The sequence below is a fragment of the Microtus ochrogaster genome, chromosome 10 (assembly GCF_000317375.1).
Source record: "Microtus ochrogaster isolate Prairie Vole_2 chromosome 10, MicOch1.0, whole genome shotgun sequence".
Classification (NCBI taxonomy): Eukaryota; Metazoa; Chordata; class Mammalia; order Rodentia; family Cricetidae; genus Microtus; species Microtus ochrogaster.
Window position 1 is genome coordinate 3,216,136 of NC_022016.1, and position 11,724 is coordinate 3,227,859.

Below are 11,724 nucleotides of genomic sequence, written 5' to 3' on the forward strand. Positions count from 1 at the left end.
CCTAAGCTGAATAATTCTCCTTTATCATTTCTTTGTCATCATACCAGAGCAGAGGTGCAATATCTACAAAGGTTGATTTTGTTTCAGCTGAAATATGTGAGCAACCCAGGAGTCAGAGAATAATGGATACTCTAAGTTTGTTGTCATGAAGATAGAGATGAATGGCATAGGGGCATCTAACTGGGACTTTGTCTGGAAATCAGACACACATCATTTAGTTGAATGGACTTATTGTACAAACTGTCACAGATTATCTTATTCCTTATACATTGCTTAGGAAAATATCTGACCATGGCTAAAGCAGTCAAATATGTTTTCTTGGTTTGCAGTTCTCGTTTTTATGAAGTCCAAAATAGCATGAGGTGAACATTGTCCAAGTATTTATGAACAAAACAGAAAAGTAGGAAACAATTACATTACCATATACAGCCAGAGGCTAGGCCAGAGAGAAGTATGAGTGAGAGGAACAAGTTAAACAGCAAGAGAATGTATAAAATTATAGTTTTTGTTTGTTTATATTATGATAGTTGCACAGTACAAAGGATTACTGTTGAAATACATTTTGTGCTAACAGGTATATACATGATTTTTGCCACAACTGAAGGGAGCCATTATTATATAGAGAGCAAATACATCATTGCTGGATTGGGTATAAATAGTAGACATTCTGTTCTGGAATTGTGAAAAGAATTTATAAGGAAATGCCCAGTCATAAATAGCAATAGAGGCCAAACCTTACAGAAGAAGAAGAGTCAGTACACAGTTGTAATAGTGTATGATGGATGGGTAAGTCCAAAAGCAGAATAACAACAGTTGGTAGAAATATGATTGCAGTAATGTTTAAGTTTTAGAATTAGCACCAAAGTTGTCAGTTGATATAGTCATATGAATGAGAAAGATTTTTAACATAATTTACCTTTGTGGTATTACTTGTAATTTACTATGAATAAATAAAAAAAAACTTGTTTAGAAGCAAATGTGGTGACATAGATGATTTTGTAAAAAAGTATCAACAGACCATATAAAGGCAATGTATTCTGTCTTTAATTTAACATAAATTGAAGAGAAGGGGGATTTTTAATAGTGTTTTTAAACAATAGTTGTTCAGCTATACTTGATGCATAGGTTATGTATTTAAAAGAAGAAAGTGAAAAATTCTCTACAACTCACATTCATCCTTTTTCATGAAACCCAGGTGCCTTGATTCTTTCCTGAGCCTCCTTCATCCAGATATGAATTAGGGAAGCTTTGATTGAAAACTTAATAGAAAGTGTAAGGAATCAGCTTTGGGAATCTCCTGGTGTTTGGGATGAATATTTCTCCCTCCTTGAGGACCAGCAACCATGGTACCAGAAACTACATGCAAGATTCTAAAAAATGGAAGAAACCAACAGCACTACCAAGCTATGATGATTATAAAGCCAACAGGTTCAGCATGTTGCCTAACCCTAAGCTGTAGGAGGGACTCAAATGCCTTGCCAATAAACAATAACTCTTTAATTAGACTTAAGGCCCACTCAGCTAGAGGAAAATATGACCGGTACTGGAAACCTAACCAACTACCAAGGGCATGTGACAGTATGGATTTTTAAGTAGAACCTACAACTACCACTTTAAAATAAAATTCTAACACTCTAAATATTTATTCTTATACCCACAGATATTGTAATCCTCTTCTCTTATCAGGAATCATTTTCTTTAACCAGAGAACTTTGCACAAAACCACAGTCGATAAATATATGAATATGCAGAGTTGTGAAGCCACACCCACTAAGTACATGTACAAATGAACTAATGCATCTAATGTTCATAGGCCATTGAGAAAGAGGAGGCAGAAACATGGAATTTGTTACGATATTGTGTATCCTAAAAATATCAGAAGATATGCTTATAAAGTCTCACTGCCTAAACATGAACTGAGTAAGGAAAATAGCAACAGATATTCTAAAGTAGAAGAGGAATGAGCACAAAGTCCTCAAGCCTATATACAACAGTACAGGTAACTATAAAGTGCTAAGCTTAAAAGAAAATTGTCTTCCTTGGGCAATAGTACACCAATCTGATTTCTAATATCCCCAAATATACATATGAATAACATTATACAGACTGAACAATATACATTTATGTACTTAGGAATATATATAAACATACACATGTATATATGTGTGCTTATACACATACATATGTAAAAACAATCCTTGAACTTGACAGAAAGTAAGGAGGAGGATATGTGAGAGTACATGGGAAGGAGGAAATGGTGTAATTATATTAGAATCTCAAAAAATAAAAAAATAATCTTTTAATAGCTAAGTTTGTCAGGCAAGTAATGAGAAAAATCATAAATGTTCCTTTATAGAAGACAAAGGAAAGATACTACGAATCAAAACACATAACACATAAGACAAAAATATTAATTAATTATTTATGACTTATTTAACTGGGATAAATATTTTAAACATTGTAAAAGGCATAGTTAGTATAATAATAGAAAGAACACTAAAGTAAATCCCAATACAATATTATATTTGAAGTAGAAATGTTAAAAGTATGGAGAACAGATATATCCCACTCTGAATTAAGTTCCCTTTTAAGCTCACGTGAAAAGTGCATATTATTAGTTCATTTCTAAATCAACAAGAAATACATTTTTTTTGTTCTTCAGAGACAAAGGTAGGCACAAAAAAAAACAAGCATCAATCCTTATCTCTCAATGTCTATAACTAATTGGAGTGAGATATGGACACAAGATCCAATGACTTTTCCCTTGACAAGAGAAGATCAAGTGCCATGATCAGATGTAGTAGATCTCCATTCAAGAACCTAATATAAAAAGATCTTGTTATTTAGAAAATGTCATTAAAAAAAAGAGTAAATTAAGGCTGAAGAGCTGCCTAAGCAGGATACTCTTTCAGAAGAGTAAGATTCAATTACCAGCACTCAATGGTGGCTTATAACTGCCCACTTCTCAGGTTCCACAGAATCGCAAACCCTCTTCTGCTATCTGTGGGCATTAAATATGTATGTATATGCAAAGCACTCATACATATTTTTAAAAAGCAGAGTAACTTTATCTTAGTAAAATTAATTTAATGAAAATTACTATAATAAAGATAGCTAGCAGCTATTCAATCATATTCATTCTGACTCTCAAAACATCTTTATGAGCACTGCTATTCCCCTGAGTGAAACATTTGGCACCCACTTACAAAATGACAAATCACTCTCCTGTCTCCTATTTTTTTATGTTGTGAAACAGTCAACAATTTTTCTAGGAAATAGATTTACTTTTTTCATCTATTAACTCTTAAGTATTGCTTTGACCAAAGAAAGTGTGACAGTTTTGTTCCAATGAAATTTCTCATAAAATGTTACCCCACAACTATTATATAACTCTATAAAGCATATTGGGTATAATCGGAATTATTCTATATACTCACTCCTCTTTCCAGGTTTCTATCCTTGCTCTTCTCAAATTGAAAATTTTTTATTATCCACTGAGAAAACTATATGTTCAAGAATGTAATCTTCCACTCTAAAACTCGCTTAGATTTCCAGCAGTAGTGTTATCTACAGTACTGTCTGTTCCTTGTATAATATTGATTTATCTGTCAGTCATCTATCTATTGCATGTATATTTTCAAAAACAGTTGTCGTATTATGCCATTTCTATACAAGTACAAAGTGTACTTTGGTCACATTCTTCTTCATCTTCTGTCATGGTCTCTCTTCTCATCAGTTCCCCTTTCTCCAGCATTAGTTCAGAACCATTATCTATAGCCTCGTTGAACTACAGTTCTCAGAAGGATAGTCAATGAATATATTATGCATATTTAAGTATATTTAGGCTTTTGTCATCTAGTTTTTGATACTATAACCTTAACTATTATTTGTAAATGACAATCATCAATATTCAGTGTCTACAACTGCATCCTTGTCCTAGTGAAGAGTCAATAAAACATTGCTGAATGCTTCAAAGAGGGAAGATTTAAAGTCAGAACTGGTTTCAAATTTTCTATTATATATGGTCTGTGCAGCTTTACATTTTTTGACTTATTCAAGGTTTAGGTTTATTTTATGTAAATGAGGATAATAATACTCAGTTCATTGTGAGAATTAAATCGAATGATGACTCTAAAGCACTTGGCTCAATGGCTAGCATGCAATTCCTCATATTAAATCATTTGTATTGAAACCAGTGCTACCAATTAATCATTTACAGTGAATAAGATTTAATCCACATATTTATTTTGCCTGCGTTTTAAGATAAAATCAGAAGCAAAAGTTTACATTTTGCTTTTCTGGTAATTATGAAATTAACATTAGGTGTTATAATACTTTAAAATGTAACAAACCCCATAATTTTAATAGGAATTACTATATTTCTTTGATTTCATCACTAGAACATGATTAAGATGTACTTATAAACTCTTTGAGAATAAAATGGGGACTATTTACAGAAATAGAGAATGTTGACTTTAAGTTTCCAAATAGTGATAATTTCCCATAAGATTAAGAGTATCCTTCTCATGGTTCCCATTATAAAATAGTTACTGTATATGTGAAATGTTTGCTATAGTGATATATCATAGTGCATATTATATCATCATAATTGTGTTTTTATGTAAAAAAGATAATGAAGGGATATTTCTGATAAGATTTTTTGCCATTCAATATTTTAAAATAAATAGCTTTTTAACAGTTTTTTTTTTTACTTTTATTTTCACTTTTATTTTCTGTACATGAGTGTTTGTCTAAATGTGTACCTATGTGCCACTGTGTGTAGTACCCCAAAAGACAAGAAAAGAATGCCAGGGATCACAAAGGTCCGATAGGGGCTTTGGAACCCTGCAGGGACTGGAGTTACAGAGTTGTGAATCTCCTCTGGTTACTGACAATTGAACTCATCCTCTGGATGTTCTTAACTGCTGAGCTATCTCCCCAGTCCCAAGCAATTAATTCTTACCATCTTGCATGGATCATTTTAAAATTTACATTATTAAGCCGGACGGTGGTGGCACACAAGTTTAATCCCAGAACATGGGAGGCAGGGGCAGGTGGATCTCTGTGAGTTCAAGGCCAGCATGGTCTATAAGAGGACAGGCTCTAAAGCCACAGAGAAACCCTGTCTTGAAAACTCAAAATAAAATAAAGTAAAAATGAATAAGATCTATAGTATTAAACAGTAATTAGTCAATAAAGCATTTATTTTATCAACAATTATCTAGGACTTCCAAACAGTTAACCATAGTGTTATTAGCAAAATTATTAATTAAACCACAAATAGTCCCTTAAAAGCTATATGGTCCAAGATAAGTATAGCAGTTGGTAAAATAATATGCACCTTATACCTGAAGGTTTTGCTAAACATGGCGTTCTCCATCATTTCTGTATATCTTTATTAAGCCTACAGTGCATTCTACTCTGTTTCTCTTTGAACTGAAAGTCTTATAATGCAGCTGGATCTGCTCCAGCTGTGCATCCAGCTGGAAGATTTACTAGCCAAAACACCCTAAAAATTGTAAGCCTCGGTTCCTTTATGTGTGAAATGAGGATAATAATGGTGCCATCCCTTCCCAAAGCAGTGACTGCTTTTCAAATGATAAAATGTAAAAATAATTTTCAAAACGAAAGTAATTGTTTATATATTACATAACTTAGAACTTTACATTTTCCAGTCTCTGTTTCCTATTTCCTTGTTCGTCACGCTGTAGAAATCCTTTCTCTTACAGCCTGGATTACTTTTTTGAGATGACAGTTCTGAGATGTGTGCTTATATTTCAACTCTCTTTATGAACGGGAGATGGACAACCATATATTATGGTTGATAATCTAAACATCAGCAGCTTTAGCATCTCCATATGTTAACACATCATTTCTCATCATCTCTATTTCCTTTTTCTTTCTCCACCACGATACGGTCTGTGAAACCACTTGGTTACTATAGCCTCAAGCAAAGTGGTCTTAGTTTCTGCCTCTAATATAGTCTATCCATAGAGTTAATACTCGATGCTCTTTCAGCTCTGAGTCAGTGTAATATCTCTCTAACTGGCTTCGTCAGAATCTTATATAACTCAATCTAAATGCTCCCACAATTTATAAATAAAGGAGTAGCCTTCTAACTTAATGTATAAAGCAAAAATTATCATACCCATAACAGTCTAAAACCACAAACACAGGTTGAAGAGACTTTACAACAACTATTGTAGAACTGAATGTACATGAAATGTACCTATACTAGCAACTGGTTAAAATATAGCTTCTAACGCAGACTTACATTGTAGAGTTCAGTTCCATAACCAGAGTGAACTGAGGGAGGCACTCAGAGGTGAAAACTTTTAACACACCCAGCATAAAAGCGGTGCTAGGAACAAGTCTACACTTGTATCCAATCAAAAGTGAGTTCTTTTTAAATTATGCACAGTTGGGGACTCACTTGCTGCTTCCTGGGTGAGAATGATATACTATGTCCAAACCACAGAAGAGCAGGCAATTCCTCAACCATGTGTTAACTGGCCTCCTTACCGTTACGGCAAAATGCCTTGACATCAAGTAAGGAAGAAACGTTGTTTTCTTTCTCTGGCTAACATTTCAGAAGTTTTAGTACATTATTGTTGACTCTGATGGTTCTGTGCTCATGATGGATATCTTGATAGCCGAAGCATGTGGCAGAGGATTTTCACTGTATGGCGTGCAGGAAGCACAGCGAGAGAGGAAAAGGCTAGGGACAAGAAACAGTCCTCAAGTATAAGTCCCCAGTAGCTTGTACCCTCTAGTGAGAGTCTAATTCTTAAATTTTCTGAACACAATCTCTAACTTCTGAGCCTGTAGGGTGGGCATTTCATATTCTAAGGATAACAGCTGACCACTATCCATATATTTACCTTCTTGCCTTTGTTTTGTTTTGTTTTGTTTTTCAAGACAGGGTTTTCTTGTGTAACAGTCCTAGCTGTCCTGGAACTTGTTCTTGTAGAACAGGCTGGCCTCAAACTCACAGGAATTCACCTGCCTCTGCCTCCCGAGTGCTGGGATTAAAGGCATGTGCCACCACTGTCAGGCCTCTACTTTCATTTATTACGTTTTCTCAGCCCAAGTTCTGCTCCTCCACTATACTGCACTATCATCTGTGCTTTGTTTTGTTTAATTTTGTTTTTCATTTCTCAGTACATGTCATTTGCTCATCCAGAAATAATTTGCACCATAACTGAGTTTGTCTCTGACTGCCATATTACCTCTAGGAATTTGGCTTTGGAGCAATAGTTTCCAATGTGTCCAGCACTCTTTTCCTCCATGGCTTCATTTATGCTAACTTCATTCTTTAGTACTTATATATGAACAGATAATCTGCATTTCTCTTCTTTATACAGCAACAGGAAATAATTGTGGATTTAAAAGAGCTTATGGACTAGTTGAAACAGAAAAATGTATTTCATAATAAATTATAGAAACTAACAGATATCTGACAAATATGAAATAATAATATCATAAAATTTTCTATTTTTGTTATTTTCTGATATTTACTTTAAACTCTTCAACAATATCTTAATGTTATCTGATAATGTTTATATACATTGAAATATTTATACTCATGGAAAAAATTACTAGTTATGTGTCTTTTAGGTCCTATGAATTCAATTAAAACCATGATGAATTCCTTACTTTTGTAATATTGTCAGTGAGAACATTTTAAATATTAAATAAGAAAATGCATATATCTCAAGCTATTACTACATTTTACATAGTATGCATATATACACATATATACACATGATCATATAATACACAAAATTGCAGTACTTCATCTCCCCAAGTACCTTACTCTTCATCTAAAAGGTAACTGTAGTTCTTCTCACACTCAAAAATCATTGTATAGATTATTTAGACTAAATGGCCCTCACTCACTTAGGATCATGCCTCGCTGCCTGAAGATTTTCAGAGTGCTGAAGAAAAACATTTTCCAGGACTCTAGCCACTCTAATTTATTCACTACTCCTTATACCAAAGAAATTTTGCCATGCTGGATGAATGAGCCTATTTGGATTATAGGCTTTGGAGACAACAAAATAGGGAGCCGTGTCAGACACACATCCAGGAGAGCACAAGTCAGGAAAGCCAGACATCCTCTCACAAACTAACACGCATGAACAGGGACACAAAATGTGGAAAATTGGGAAGCTCTTCACTGTTAATTAATCTTTCTCATCCTTACCAGGAGGCATAGAATAGCCATTTTCCTACTCTCTGGAGTGAAATCTAAGTAGTACAGATGGAGAGAAAACATATGAAAACAGAAAACTTACTTAGTTCTAGGGATTTCTCATGCCAAGAATTACATTTAGGTGAATAAAAGAGGGAGTTGCTGTTGCTTGTTTTCTTTGTTTTGTTTGCCTTTAATTTCTTCTCTCTCTTTCTCAAGTCCCCAATTTAAATCAAATGTTAAAGAAAGAGAAGGAAAAAGATGAAACCACTGAGTAGAATCAAACCGTCTCATATATTTTCATGTTTCTCAAATCCAATAGCCTCTGGAGTATTAAAGTTTTTTTTTTTTAAATCATTCTCTATATTACTTTTTCCTACAAGAATATAAAGGTCAGAGTGGGGAATCCAGGAGGATTCAAAGCTCTTCAGCTCCAGAGTAAGGGAAGCCTTTCAAAACATCAACACAGACAAATATTCCTTGATTTTTATAAACAAAAATATTATTATGTACAAAAATATTTATGTATATAATAATATGTGAATTCATGAATATCATATATATATTCATGAATTCACATATTATTTATATATATTATACATATTATATATATATTTTATATATATATATAAAATCAAGTAGAGGGAAGCCCAGAGAGGAGAAGGGAAAGCTAATAATTATGAATTTCAGGGATAGTATATGAAATACATATATACAATGTCTTAAATCAGATACTTTATACAACAAGCTTACAAACTCAAATTCTTTGAGGGTGATCTGTAAATTTCGTGTGACACTATTTCTAGAGAGAGCTCAAAAAATGTCTACTGACCCCCAATAAAGAACCAATGGTTGACTAAAATATCAATATAATCAAAGTCCAACTTTGTGACCCAATGAGTTTTACTGGAGTTACTTACTGGACTACGGGAGAGGCATTTTTAATAAGAGCAGAAATGACTCAAAGACATCTGAATCACCAAAATGCCACCCCAGTCTGAGTGACAACTCACAAACTGTGGAAACAAGGAGCACACTGCAGAGACTGAAGGCAGTTTAACAGGTTGGATGGTGTCCTTTTGTGGTGGCTCAGTTGGTCAGTGTGTCTTCCCAGCAACTCAACTTGTCTTTGTTTCTTGTAGGCAGCCTGGCTGGTTTCTATTTCTTCCAATCTACTTGTCTTTGTATCTTTCAGGCTGTTTAGATGTGCTCAGCCTGAGCCTCTTCCAAGAAGCACATTAGTCTGAGAATTTTTTCAGAAGTCTTTACTGTGTCTATAATCTTAGGAATGTAGGAGCCTTCATAATGTGGTCTGTTTCAGAGATATCTTGAAATTGTTTTCAGTTGCTGTTTCCTGTCTTAAGAAGTTTTCCCTGAAGAGATATTTTTATGTCAGAGGAAACTGGTACACAACACCAGACTGCTGGGGAAAAAGTCATCAGTGATCTCATGAAGACAAGAACCCTATGAAATGCAATAATGACCAGAGTGGCAATGTATATCTATGGATTCAGTTTTGGCACAGATGTTAACCAAGCACACTCGGATTTAATTTAAGAACAACTCTATAGTATAAAACACACACTGGTCCTGCAGTTCTGGCCAAAAACCTGTGGTTGGAAGGTTTACAGGCCCAAAGGATAAACTTATGCCATTATATTTTTAAATGTACACGGAATCAGAGTGCTTTCTAAATTTATACATATTGGAATAGCTCTCAAATTTTATCAAAAAGTTTTGCTGTGTAAATGCCTGGTTGTTATTAAGAAATCGATACCTGGACCCAATTAGAGGCCATACCTGCTCGCTGAACTCAAGGTAAGACTGCTCCTCCAAGGGACTTGTGACTAACCACATAACCATCCACCTGCCCCTCCTCATCTCATCACCATATCCTGCTTGAATCCTCATGCTCTATCAGAGCCAGACCGGCTTTGTGAAAACTTACTGGAGCCTCTTACCACACAAGAGACCAGGCTAGCATTCTGAAACATAGAAAAGACAGTCCCTCTACCATGATAATGCATGTTTAACAAAACTCCAACTATCCCTCTTCTCCTCTTCACCATATCATGACACACACCTCTGTCAGACACCTCCTACTCCACAAGAATCAGACCAGCATCTGCAACTCCTGCTAAACCAGAGGGCATCTGGGCCAACAGAAATATAGTTCCCAACTTGGACAGAGATGATCTTCAAAACCACAAGCGACTACAACCAGAAAACCAGAGAAGAAACAAAAACCAAAAGAGAAAACATTCATTCATCAAAGAAAAACCTAGAAATCAGCATTCAGATCAATAATCACTCCAAATCAGATACCTAAACATCAGTTTAAGAACACAAATGGCTAGGGCAATATGTTGCCACCAGAGCTCAGAAATCCCAACTAGAAAAAGCCCTGAATATTCCAACACAGCTGAAGCATAGAAAATGACCTTGAAACAAACTTTATGAAGATGATTGAGATCCTAAAAAAGGAAATCAATAAACCCCTCAAAAAAATAAAGGAAAAAATAATAAAAAAATCAGAGGATATTACTAAGAATTAGTAATATTAGAATGTCAAGAAAGTCAAGGAAAAAACAAACAAACAGTTGAAGAAAATGAATAGAAGACCTGAAAATAGAAATAGAAGCAATAAAGAAAACATAAACTGAGGAAATTCAAAAATATAAAATACAGCAAACGGGAACAACAGAATTCAAGAGACGGAGACGAAAGAAAGAATGTCATGCCTTGAAGACAAAATAGAAGAAATAGATACACCAGTAAGGAAAATGTGAAATATGTGTGTGTGTGTGTGTGTCAAACCTGACACAAAACATCCAGAAAATTTGGGACACTATGAAAAAAAATCAAACCTAAGAATATAGGAATAGGAGAAAATTTCCAACATAAATGCCTAGGAAATACTTTTAACAAAATCAAAATTTTCCTAACCTAAAAAAGTCATGCCTATAAACATACAAGAAACTCGCAGAACACCAAAGAAGTTGGATCAGAAAAGAATATCCCAGTGTCATATAACAATCAAAACAATAAACATATAGAGCAAAGAAGAATATTAAAAGCTGCAATAGGAAATGCCAATAGCATGTAAAGTCAGACCTACTAGAAGTACACCCAGCTTCTCAATGGAGACTTTAAAAGCCATAGAGGTCTGAAAAGATGTGCTATAGACTTGAAGAGACCAAGGATGGCAGTTCAGACTACTATACCCAACAAAACGTAGAATCACCATAGATGAAGAAACAATATATTCCATGATAAAATACAATTTAAACAATATCAGTCAACAAATCCATCTTTACAGAAGGTAGAACTAGAAGGTAGACAGCAGAAGCTAAAAGCTAGAACAAAAACTCCAACCCAAGGAGGTTAAGTACACACACACACACACACACACACACACACACACAGTACAGGCAATGATTAATCTCACATCTCACACCAAGATAAACCAAAGAAGGAAAACACATACACACACACACACACACAGAGAGAGAGAGAGAGAGAGAGAGAGA